The sequence below is a fragment of the Hemitrygon akajei genome, chromosome 8, assembly GCF_048418815.1.
Source record: "Hemitrygon akajei chromosome 8, sHemAka1.3, whole genome shotgun sequence".
In the NCBI taxonomy this organism is placed as follows: Eukaryota; Metazoa; Chordata; class Chondrichthyes; order Myliobatiformes; family Dasyatidae; genus Hemitrygon; species Hemitrygon akajei.
The window spans coordinates 96,263,816-96,277,209 of record NC_133131.1 but is presented as its reverse complement, the minus strand read 5'-3'; the positions used below and the strand labels follow the sequence as shown (position 1 = coordinate 96,277,209).

At 39.2% G+C, this 13,394-nt stretch overlaps 1 long non-coding RNA gene across 1 annotated transcript; it reads right to left on the bottom strand.

The window, feature by feature from the left end:
- Positions 1–10,488: 10,488 nt before the first annotated feature.
- Positions 10,489–12,562, bottom strand: LOC140732076 (uncharacterized). Its single transcript, XR_012099971.1, has 2 exons — positions 12,530–12,562; positions 10,489–10,810 (listed from the first exon to the last, which is right to left on the bottom strand). It is a non-coding gene; the product is annotated as an uncharacterized lncRNA (long non-coding RNA).
- Positions 12,563–13,394: the final 832 nt, after the last annotated feature.

Genomic DNA, 13,394 nt, shown 5'->3' with positions numbered 1-13,394 from the left:
AATGGGATTTTCAAAATTGGGAGATACATAATAAATACTAAATTCCATAGTAATTACTGAATTAGATGTACAGTCTTTAGATAAAATCATTAAAAACAAGCTTTCAAAAGAATAATGTCAAATGTTTCAAAATTATTAACAGGGAAGATGAAAAATAAATTTCTTGTCATTTAAAATGTAAAATGATACTGCCTTAGTATAACTGGAAGTTGAAGAGTACTTGGCTGTGTCTCCCAGGTTCTTGACTGGTCAGACTCTTTGAAATTGTTCCACTGTGCAAGAACTCTTTCCTTCTTAAACACAAGAAATTCTGCAGATGCCGAAAATCCAGAGCAAAACACACAAAGTGCTGGAGGAACTCCATAGGTCAGGCAGCATCTATGCAGATGAATAAACAGACATTTTGGACCAAGACTTGCTGAAATGTCTCAGCCTGAAAAGTTAACTACTTATTTCTCTATAAATGCTGTCTGACCTGTTCTGTGTCTTGTTTCTTGTTACACTCTCTTTCCTTCATCAGGGGAGTATAGGTATTTTGGAAATGTTTTCTTGTTTAAGCAGAACAAAAATAATGTTTTAGGAACTTACTTGTACGTATTTCACATTGTACAATGCATTCATTTAGCTGCATAAACTTGTTCCCATTGCCACCGCAGCCACTATACATAAACTTCTCGCATTTCCGAGTTTTCGTATTGTAGTAATAGTAAGGGAAAGAGTGTTTGCACGGCCCTATTTCTTTTGGTTCTGAACAGCTGCCTAGAACAAGAAAAGTACGAAGTGACTAAGTGTAGCATTTGTAAAACTGTAATACCATACCAAAACATAGGTCTCAATGTCAAGATACAAGAAGCAATTGAAATACAAGTTACTATTTAGTAAAAGTACTGCCAAAAACAGAATTTACATGATTGTCATCTTTAGCCAGTTTACAGTCAACATAATCTATCAGCATTGCATGCAGAGCTTCAGAAAGGAAAATCTGATGGATACTTTTTAAAAAAATAACCATAATGTAAATAATAATCTTTGGTATTTTACCAATAAATACAAAAATAGAGCTAGAAACAGAATTGAAAATGTGTTAGATGACTTTAGCCAGCGTAAAGTTAATGTACATTGGGCTTTTCTACTCTTCATTCATTTTCAACTGGGACTTCATCAAATGCCTCTATGCAGGTCAAATGCTGTGCTAGAGCACATTTCATCTTGTTAATAATGAACTTACTTTAAGAAGTTCAGGCTGACAGTCATTGTTTATCATGCTTCCCCCAAATGTTGATTATACTAATGTTTAGAAATATTTCCAACTATTTGCCCCCTGAGGCAGACTGACTGAACCGTGATTACTCAGTCTCCGGTTTTCTCCCTTTTTAAACAATGGCACCACATGACCAAGTGCCCAGTCGTCTGATACCAAGCCTGTAACTGATAAACAGTCACAAATTATTATCAAAACCTTCACTATTTCCTCCCTTGCTTCCTTTTTGGGTCTGGGGTCCACTCCATCTTTAAAATGCCTCATGAAAATATTATGAGCAGGGTCTCACTTAACACAAGTTAACATTAGTCAAACAATATTTCTGAAAAGCCTAGAAGCAAAATCAAAGGGATTATGATAAATATTTTGAGGTCCAACAGAGGACAAATTTGAATATTGTAATTCTGCAATTTTATATTGTGTCACACTAAATCTAAGTTTATAGGCAACATGTTGTTTGCAATCATTCTACAATAAGTTAACATTACGCAAAAATATTTTGATATGTATTGAACGAATACCAAAAGGATTATGTTACTAATCATTTTGAAATTCAACAGAGGACAAATTTGAATATTACACACTGCATTTTATAGTGTTACTCAATTCAGATTGTTGGCTATTCACTCTATATTAGAAGATGTTACGGAAACCTGAAGTCTTTCTTATCATGTTCTTCTTGTTCTTAATGCTGATGGATCTAAAGTAGGAAAAACTGCTTGAATAAAAACTGACCACAGTACATCATACATTCATTCATTCTCTGAAACTCAGTGTTCACTTTATTAGGTACCAGTGGTCTTTGTGGTCTTTGTGGAATTAGTACCTAAAGCTAAATGATTCAGTTTCAGTTGACACTTTTAAACACTGGCTCAAAACCTTTATATTTAACCTTGCTTTTAAAGAACATGTTGTCTTTTATTTTCATGTTAATTTTTAGCCTTTATATTAATGTTTAATTTACCCCTTGGTAAAGCACATTGAACAACACTGCCAATACGAAGAGAGCTCAATAAATAAAGTTGTTATTAGTGTTTCTGCCACATGATTGGCTGATTAGATATTTGCATTAATGAGCAGGTGTATCTAATAAAGAGGGCACTGAATGTATATCAATTCCCATTGGCTAGGCAACACTATGTGTAAATGTGTGTGTGCGAGAGAGATATGTTTATGGAAATTACATTAAAACATCCCTTAACTCCACCCTGCCTACAAAAAATACAAGATGTTATATTTAACTTTGTGCAAGTTTAAAGATTACCTGGTAAACCATCTCGAAATAAAAAATATTGCCTCATTTCCTTTCTGATGCTTTGCAACTTTGAGTGATTAGATTGATTTTTTTCTGTCTCTGCACTAAAAGAGGCTGTGATGCTACACCAACACTCAATTTTCCTCTAAACACATGGAAAATATATTCGCTGTAACTTATGGAACAATGTTGATATAAACATTGCAAGTCTTGTCATTTCCACAGCCTTGTGTTTTTTTTAAATTAACACTAAACAGGAAACACAGTTCTTTTTTTTAAACAAATTCTAATCATTACTGCAATTTTCCCAGCACGCCTAACCATTTTTCTAAATGGGTTACCTTTTTGTTCTGCGTAATATGGTAGAGAGAGCAACAAAATGCAGCTGATTAGGACGACGATGCCCCACTTCATGGTTGTTCAGCCGGTGTGAGTTGCCTTGTTCACTCTGTGTCCGGGCTTACAGTCTGTTCTGAGTATGTGTTCTCACTGACTGACTCCAAGACGCCACATTTATACAGCGCGGTTTACTACTTCTGCGCTCAGCTTTCCATGTGGACCCAACTGGAAAACCAATGGCGCCAACCTCATTCCCAATTAGGATCTACGGGGCTGACGGCTGCCGTTTTGAATTTTATAAAGCCTGATTGGCAAACATTAATTTTTGAATTATTACTTATTTTATCTCTGAGATAACGTCATACAACAGAGAAGCAGGATCTTTTGGCCCAAATAGTTCCTCTCTCCATTCAGTCGTGAAGAAGGGTTTCGGTCCAAAACGTCGACTGTTTTCTCGTTTTCATAGATGCTGCCTGGCCTGCTATGTTCCTCGAGCATTTTGTGTGAATTATTTTTAAGTTCTTCTCCGTTGTACACCTCAGTGCTACTGCAATTAAAGAATAGACCTAAAAGAGCTGGTTTAGATGCCTGTGAAAGAACATATCTTTCCTTTGTTTGGAGTTCTATACTACAAGCCACAAGACATAGGTGCTGAGTTAGACCATTCAGCCCAAAGAGTATGCTCCAGCAAGCAGAATTTATAATCAGAATTAAAATGCATCAAAGCAAGAAACAAAATTTGCTAGTTAAAATGGGTTATCAGATTAATGTTGCCCATATCTTTCTGTATCAAGAATGCCCTCTTTTACTACCAAAGGAATTTAAAATAGAACACTTGATAATCAACAGGAAACAACCCTATCTTAGACCATATGATGGAGGGAAGGTCAGTAACACAAGTGCTGAAAACGGTTGGGCTTAGAAAGCAGCTCTGAGATATCTACAACAATGTCCTGAAATCAAGATGATTGACCTTCAACAACTAGAAATAAAGTTTCTTTATGTGATGTATCCCTTCAGCCATTGAGTTCTGTTTGACGGGGGCACATTGATGCTTCACTCTGAGATATACCGAACACTCATTCAATCACGCTGTCATGATCAGAATCAGGTTTAGTATCACCAGCATAGGTCATGAAATTTGTCTGATCACATCACCTCTGGAACTGAGCTCCTTTGTCTTTGGATCAAGGCTGCCATGAAATAAAGGAATAAATGGTTCTGACAAAGGCCAGACTGTAGGTTATTGGTACAGTTTGTGTTGTTCAGTACACTGTTCTTGATACATTCCTTCACTGGAATGATGGAGTGGTCACTTTGCATTCACCTTGCTTTCCCAGTCTGGACAAATATCTGTATTTTCTGATAGACACCAGTTCTATAGCAGTCTGAGAACAGCTTGTGAAGAGGCTGGAACAGCTAGTTCTAGTTAGGCAATGTCAGGAACTATAAATTTGGTGGATCCAGTGCACTCAGCCATTTCACAATACTGTACCTTTTGATAGATCATACTGATGCAGGTTTGGTTTCTATGATGTGTGGGTGGGGTGATGGAGGACAAAATACAAAACTTATCACCCACTCAGTATATCTGGTTAGAAATTCTTCAGCTTTGTTTCTTGCACTAATTGTTTCACATTGTCAGGGCACTGGAACTGGAATCCAATCGCAGACCCGGTACTGTGCACACAATGATATTAATTGAGTAACAAATCCCGAGGTGCAAACAAAGTCAGTGTCAAAGTTCAGGCAGAGATCAAAACATCCAGAGAAATCCACAGACCAGGATTAGGAAACAGACAGAGTCGATATTCAGCTGGACAGAGTACGGATACAAATGCTGGAAAGGCTCAGGAAAACTCACTGGCACAATCTGGCAACAAACAGATGAAAACACAGGACTGAAATACACTGAGCAATACACAGAGAGACAGATGATAGGTGGAGCACAATGACACACAGGTGGCATCAATACAGGTAATAATGTGAAATAGATGAGAGACAGAGTAGAGCAGGACCGGGGACAGGACCACATGGACAAATCTTATTGAATTTTTGAGGAGTTTATTAGGAAAGTTGACGAGGGTAAAGCAGTGGATGTTGTCTATATGGACTTCAGTATGGCCTGTGACAAGGTTCCACTCTGAAGGTACAATCGTTATGTATTAATATTGAAGTAGTAAAATGGATTCAACAGTGGCTGGATGGGAGATGCCAGAGAGTAGTGGTGGATAACTGTTTGTCAGGTTGGAGGCCGGTGACTAGTGGTGTGCCTGAGGGATCCACACTGGGTCCAGCTTTGTTTGTCATATACATTAATGATCTGGATGATGGGGTGGTAAATTGGATTAGTAAGTATGCAGATGGTACTAAGATAGCTAGCGTTGTGGATAATGAAGTAGGTTTTCAAAGCTTGCGGAGAGAATTAGGCCAGTTAGAAGAGTGGGCTGAAAGATGGCAGATGGAGTTCAATGCTGATAAGTGTGAGGTGCTACATTTTGGTAGGAATAATCCAAATAGGACATACATGATAAATGGTAGGGCATTGAGGAATGCAGTAGAACAGAGTGATCTCGGAATAATGGTGCATAGTCCCCTGAAGTTGGAATCTCATGTGGATAGGGTGGTGAAGAAAGCTATTGGTATGCTGGCCTTTATAAATCAGAGCATTGAGTATAGGAGTTGGGATGTAATGTTAAAATTGTACAAGGCATTGGTAAGTCCAAATCTGGAGTATTGTGTACAGTTCTGGTCACCGAATTATGGGAAAAATGTCAACAAATTAGAGAGAGTACAAAGGAGATTTAGTAGAATGTTACCTGGGTTTCAGCACCTAAGTTACAGAGAAAGGTTGAACAAATTAGGTCTTTATACTTTGGAGCGTAGAAGTTTGAGGGGGGACTTGATAGAGGTATTTAAAATTATGAGGGGGAAAGATAGAGTTGACTTGGATAGGCTTTTTCCATTGAGAGTAGGGGAGATTCAAACAAGAGGACATGAGTTGAGAGTTAAGGGGCTAAAGTTTAGGGGTAATGTGAGGGAGAACTTCTTTACTCAGAGAGTGGTAGCTGTTACTGGAGTATAAAAGTATAAAATTTAACTATGAAGTCAGTTATTTGCTATGAATGTACTCAATTTAGTAGAATGAAATCTTAGGAATGTAGAGGTAACTAAAGAGCTAAAGAAATGTAGATTAGAACATTGCTCAGTTCTGAGTTTTCCTATTTGCTATGCATGTACCCAATCTGGTAAGAGACTGCAGTCTGAAGATGACAATGGTGTGTTAAAGAAAGGTAGCTAAGAGATGTAGATTAGAACATTGCTCAGTTCTGAGTTTATTATTTTCTATGCATGTATCCAATTTGGTAGGAGACAGCAGTCTTAAGATGACAATGGTGTGTTAATGAGAGGTAGCTACAGAAAGAGCTTGCTATTTGCTATGCATATATCTTAAGAATGTAGAAGACAATAGTATGTTAATGAGAGGCAGCTAAAGAGATGTAGATTGGAACATGGTTGGGTCAGTGGGTAGAAACAATAGGGACAAGATAGTACGTTGATATGCAACTATAGCAACTGGACCAGGAGATTGCTTTAAAAGCTGCTGTGTCCGAGGATCGGTGGGCAATCAGCGACTAGCTCAATGACTGTCTCAGCTTTGATTTGCAAATTAAAGTTTAACCCTTCTTGAAGAATCTTCTGCGTCTCTTGGTCATTTGTAAAGCACGAAAAACCACGACACTGTGTGGAATAAGCTTCCAGTAGAAGTGGTAGAGGCAGGTTTGATATTGTCATTTAAAGTAAAATTGGATAGGTATATGGTCAGGAAATGAATGGAGGGTTATGGGCTGAGTGCAGGTAGGTGGGACTAGGTGTGAGTAAGCGATCGGCTTGGACTAGAAGGGCAGAGATGGCCTGTTTCCATGCTTTAATTGTTATATGGTTATATGGTTAAATACTACCCGGCAATCTAAAATAATTTCTCTAGCCTTTTGAGTCCTTTGTCATATCTTCTGCCTTCAGCCATACCTTCACATATCCCATCCTCACATCATCCCACTGGAATCTCAATAGGGACCTGCTCTCTATCAACATTAAACTGCCAAACTGTACAATTTTTCTGATCAAAACTCAAACCTGTTTTCCTCATAAAATCACTTCCCAGAATCTGTTCTGAAGCAGTTGGCAAGTCGATGAACACAGCTGAGTGGAGCACACTAAGCTGTCCCAACTGTTTGTTCAGGGATGTAGTTAGCTTCCCTACTTGTGAGAGTCCGGTAAATCCAGTTAAAGTAATAGCATCTTGTATCTCCCAACTTGATACATTGAATGTGGAAGTGTTTATGGTGGTTTGAGAGCCTCTTGAATTCAAATAAATTTCATCTACAAGGAGTTTACCCATACCATCCCACCTTGCAGTGCACACCCACGTAACAGAGGCCTGACACCATCGTTATGCACTTGGAGCCTCCGTAGGTAACTAGGAATACGGTTGTGTCTTTTCATTGGCACCCTGGAAATTACATTGTGGGTAATGTGGTTGACCTTCTAGCGGCAATGGAGCCTTTGTTGCATCCTGACCATTTCCAGCTCACCTGGGTTGTAGGAAATCCCTGCAAAAGTACCTTTGTGTCCACAGCTGTTAGAGCTGCTACCGTCGGGAAACAGTACTGCGGCATAAAAGGCATGACCGTCAGACTCCAGGACATCTTCTTCCACCAGGCCATCAGAGTGATTGATTCATGCTGATACAATTGTATTTCTATGTTATATTGACTGTCCTGTTCTACATACTATTCATTATAAATTGCACATTTAGACAGAGATGTAACGTAAATAACGTAATGTATATGAAGGATGTAAGTAATAAAGTCAATTCAGTTCAATAGAAACATTTCCATGGGGATCTGGTATTCATTACAGGGAGAATGCAAGTATTCTAACCTCGTCCTCAATCACCTCCTGTACTAGGTGGCGCTGTTGAGTGCGAAGGCTGCATCTCCTTTCATTCTGCCACTGTACACCCTGTTCTCTTACAGCCATCTTCGAACCCATTTCCCCTTATCCTCTTTAGTACATTCCTTTCTTACTTCCTTTTCCCATACTCATATCACCCTTCTGAGAACCTAAGCTACAAACTGTGTGGGATCTGCAGGGTCAAACATTTCACCCACTCTTCTGATCTCCTCAATACTGTGTGGTACCAAGATCCTCAGCCAGTACTTACTGGGTTGAGTCAAATTCTGCCTGTCCAAATTAGGACCATAAACTCCAAAGAAAACCATCCACAACTTCATCACAAATGCAGTGCGGTGTTCCCCTTTCTACTGTCTGTAGAAAGCCTCCACTGGGTCACCTCAATTAGTCTCTGTAGCTTCTAATATTGCCTCCTGCAAATTTCCCAGTGCCCCTTGGCCTTGTGCCTGTTCCTTTGGTAGGGCTGAGTGTAACACTGCGGAAAGACACAGAAGGGCTAACTTCCGATCCTCTGCTTCATCGAAGCTTTGATGCTAAATGCGCTGGTAAAGTTACCAAGAATCATCTCCCAGCCCACCCTTCAGTGTAGTTGCAGCTACAACACTCAATTGCGCCACAGCGAAAGGGGTAGGACACCATGTCACAACTGGTCCTCCTGCATTCCCCTTTGCCACTGGCATCATTGGGGCAGTGGGTGTTGAAGGTTCCACCCCCTCTTGGAAAAATCCATTGGGAGGTGAGCCTCTTTCTTCCCCAATCATCCTCACTATCATAGTGTGTTGCCTCATACACTAAATTACCCCAATCTACATCACCATCACTGTCAGCCCTCGTACAAAATGCACGCATTACTCCTCTCTGAGCTGAGAGGTGACTCGGCAGCTTTTTGATCTGTTTTAAACACTTTGTGTGATCTGCGCTCCCCTTCTTCTCAGTTGCCAATTTGTACAAGACATTCACAGCAGTCTGAAAATCCTGACACTGTTTTTCTATTTGTGTTCACCTGTTTATTCTCCTCTTCACTTTCTCTTGTCACCTATCCACACTGAGCCTGAAACTGACTCATATGTATCAAATTCACCTTGCCCTTCTCACTCAAAATTTCAATTTCTTTCCCGGCTTTCTCCACCCCTTTTCTGTCTCTAACTCCTCTCACTTACACAATTCCTCTGCCCATTTATGCTTTTCTCTCTCCATTTCAATTAGATTTTCCTGCACACATCCCATAATAACCATAATCTTGCTGCATCCTGTTCTGGACTCGAACCCACCAGTGGCCATACTATCCTGATTGACAATCTGGACATCAGCCCCAACTGTACTCTGCATCCACAGCTTGCAGTCTGGAAAACTGAGAGAGACAACTGCCAACCTATCAAAACTGGATGCTGGATTTTGGAGTTTTAGAAAGTTTCTTAAGAATATTGATAGAGACATTTGACTAATTTTGTATACGCTTATTCAAAGAGTAATCCTATTCCCTCTGTCAAATGGACAAGGAGAGCTAGAAATCCATTCGGTTTTCTCCACTGGTTTGAATCTGACCAAATATATGTTTCCAATATTTCCTGTTTTCGAAGAGCAAGGCGTTTCACTTTAAGGACAAACCAGGGTGGGACATGCACATTGCACAGTAGGGCACACGGCAAAACAAAGATCTGCAGCTTGGGAGAATGAGGGGAGATGTGACAGAGTATACAAAATTATGAGGGGTAAATGCAAGCAGGTGTATTCCACTGATGCTGGGCAAGACCAGAACTAGAGGTCATAGGTTAAATATGCAACGTGGAATATTTAAGTGGAATCTGAGGAGGATTCTCTTCTATCAGAGAGCAGTGCCAGTGTGGAACATGCTGCCAGTGGACGTGTTATCATCAGGTCTGGTTGCAATATTTAAAAGTTTGGATTACCACAACGGACTATGAGGGGCCGTACTCCAGGTGTGAGACAATTGGACTAGGCAGAATAACAGTTTGGCATGGACTAGACGGGCTGACAGTCCTGTTTCTCCACTATACTTCTCCAAAATTCAATAAATTTTAGAGCCACAAAGTGATAGAATCATGTAACACAAATACAGACATCATTGGTTCTCCATGTTTGTGCTGGCCAAAAGGGATCACCAAGGCCTGGGAGAATATGAAAACTTCACCCAGAAGCACTGGAGCCCAAGATTAAATCTGTGTCATTGCAGATGTGAGGCAGCAGCGCCCCCAGCTGTGTCACTGCACTTTTACAGATTTATATTTGCACAGTGCACACTTACAAAACTAGTATGATTCATAATTTTACTTTAACAAATAATTTTCATCTGGAAAACTTCATTTAGTTTGACTAGCTTATGGTCAAACAGATAACATGCCCATTGTATGAAGGACTGTATTTGCAGCAGAGGATTTCAGAATGTGCCTTACAACAAGCTTTTAACCAATAGGTTATGTAACTCAGTAAGTTATTAATACAAATTTAGTGTTGTGAATACAGGAAACGTGGGATATGGAGAGGAGTCGCAGGGGGGATGGAGCTTACTGCAGAACTGTTCACAACATTTTCCCCCAAAGTTGTAATGTGTATTGAAGTGCTGTGGCGAGGGAATTCAGAAACATGACCAAGTAACCTGCTGACTGACACAAATATATTCACACATCACACTGTCTACATGGAATTCTTTATTTTATTAGTTTTAGTAATACACAATTTGTAAATAGAACTGCAAGAGCTGAAAAATGGAATGGTAGAGTTTAGCAATAATCATCTGATTTAAGTTATTCTAAACTGACAAAAATTTCAGCTCCCCATTTCTTTATTAAATGCATCCAATTACAGGTATGTCTGGATTAACATGCAGAATTTCAAGAGTAAAATTATTTAAAACAATAGTATTGATATTTTGAAGTTTTTCCCTTTGATGCTCACATCTCCATTCCTTAGCTCCGGCCACAAATGATACTGATTTCTCTGTCCCAATGGTGCCATTTCTGTCACAAACACAATTAAGCAGAGGTTAAAATTAATGAGACAGAATTACACATTTTGGGAATTAAACTGAGAGTCCCTGTAATGCAAAGCATGATTTTTGCGAGGAATCAATAGGGTAAAGGCATTCTAATGAAGTGAAGGCAACTGTGAGCTTGCTTGGCCGACACAGAAATTGAGAAAAAGGCTGGACACATTATGCACCAAAATTAGTAAGATTTACATCTACAATTCCTCCATTTTGAATGTGTGCACTTCTCACTTTACTACCAGCAGAATGGTGTGAAGTTACCAGAAACAGAGATAAGGATCTTGGGAAAAATGAAAGGTCTGAAGGCAGACAAGTCACCTGGATCAGATGGTCTACACTCCAGGGTTCTGAAAGAGGTGGCTGACAAGATTGTGGAGGCATTAGTAATGATCTTTCAAGAACTAGATTCTGGAAAATTGCAAATGTCACTCCACTTTTCAAGAAGGGAGAGAGGGAGAAGAAAGGAAACTATAGGCCAATTAGTCTGACCTTAGTGGTTGTGCAGATGATGGAGTCGATTATCAAGGATAAGGTCTCAGAGAACTTGGAGGTACATGATTAAATAGGCTGTAGTCAGCATAGTTTCCCCCATGGGAAACTCTTGCCTGACAAATCTCTAGGAATACGTTGAAGAAATAACTAGCAGGATAGACAAAAGAGAACTCTGTACCTGGATTTTCAGCAGGCCTTTGACAAGGTCCCACACACAGGTCTGCTTAAGATGCTAAAAGCCCATGGTATCACAGAAAAGATAAAGCATGGATAAAGCAGTGGCCGGTTGGCAGAAGACAAAGAGTGGGAATAAAGGGAGTATTTTCTGGCTGGCTGCCAGTGACTAGTGGTGCTCCACAAGGGTTTGTGTTGGGACTGATTCCTTTTATGTTTCATGTCAATGATCTGGATGATGGAATTAATGGCTTTGTTGCAAAGTTTGCAGAAGATCTGAAGAAAGATAGGGGGGAGGTAGTTTTGAGAAAGTAGTGAAGCTATAGAAGGACCTGGATTAGGAGAATGGGCACAGAAATAACAGATGAAATACAGTATTGGGAAGTGTATGCTCATGCACTTTGTTAGAAGAAATGAAAGGGTTAACTATTTCCTAAATGGGGAAAAAAAAAAACCAGAAACTGAGGTGCAAAGGAACTTGAGAGTCCTTCTGAAGGAATCCCTAATGTCTAATTTGTAGATTGAGGCTGTGGTGAGGAAGGCAAATGTGATGTTAGCATTCATTTCAAGACTACAATAAAAAGCAAGGATGTCCTGTTGAGATGTTATACAGCTCTGGTGCAGCCTCACTTGGGGTATTGTGAGCAATTTTGGGCCTCTTAGAAAGGATATGCTGAAGCTGGACAGGGTTCAAAGGAGGTTCACAAAATTGATTCCAGGATTGAAAGGCTTGTCACATGAAGAGCTCTGGGCCTATATGCACTAGAAGTCAGAAGAATGCGGGGTGATCTCATTGATACCTGTCAAATGGTGAAACGCCTTGAGAGAGAAGATGTGGAGAGGAGGTTTCCGATGATGGAAAGATCCAAGGCCAGAGGACACAGAATCAAAATGTAGGTTGGTTTAACTAAATACAAAAATATTATAACATGTATCGATGCTACAATTAAGATCTTGCAAAAAGCAACAGAAGATCAACATATTTGAACTTCTTACAATGTTGCTACTTCATCGAGGTACTTACGTATAGCAGAAATGCCCCTTTATTTCGCGTCTGTAAAAATGAAAATGAACAGGTGAATACTGAAGTTCTCAAATTACCTATTATTTTAACAACCCTGAAAAAAATAGAGCATCTGTGATTAGCAAGACATTGATTTAAGAATTCTGACATCTGAGCAGAATGAAATGTTCCTGTGTGCATTAATTCAATGGTACAGATTTTAGTAATTCTATCCCGCGAGATATTAAAGGATCAATTGAAACTAAAGGAAGAGTTTGTTAGGGGTGTACTATAGACCAAACAGCCAAAGAAAAAAAGGAACAGATGAAAAGGTAAATAGCAATATGTTCAAAACAGGATTATAGTAGAAGGGGATTTCAATTTCCAAAACATTAACTGAGATTGCTTTAGCATTAAAGACTCGGGAAAGGTGTGGAGGTAGGTGTAAGGGCATCATTTCTGAGATGTGTCTAGGACAGCTTTTTGACTCAGCTTGAGTCAGAGTACAATACAGTATGAAACAAGAATTTTTGGAGATAGTGATTGTTGTGTATTTAATATCTCAATAATAGTTGAGTAATCTTGTATCATTTGATGAAGCATTCTTGTTCATTTAAATAATTTATTACAGGTTAAAGGTAAAAATACATTACATACATAATTACATAAGTGCTCACCTCACTGAAAGTAAACACATGATTAGACCAGCATTTCCTTTGAAATAATTTAATATTTTGATGTTACATTTGAGATGAGATATTTTTTAAATGAACCCAAGAAGGCTACTGTTGAAGTGCAGTAAGATGTTCAAAATTTTAAAACCAGCAGTAAGGAATGTTAATTAAAATACGAGCAAAAAATGACTGAAAATGGGAAGACTTTGCAG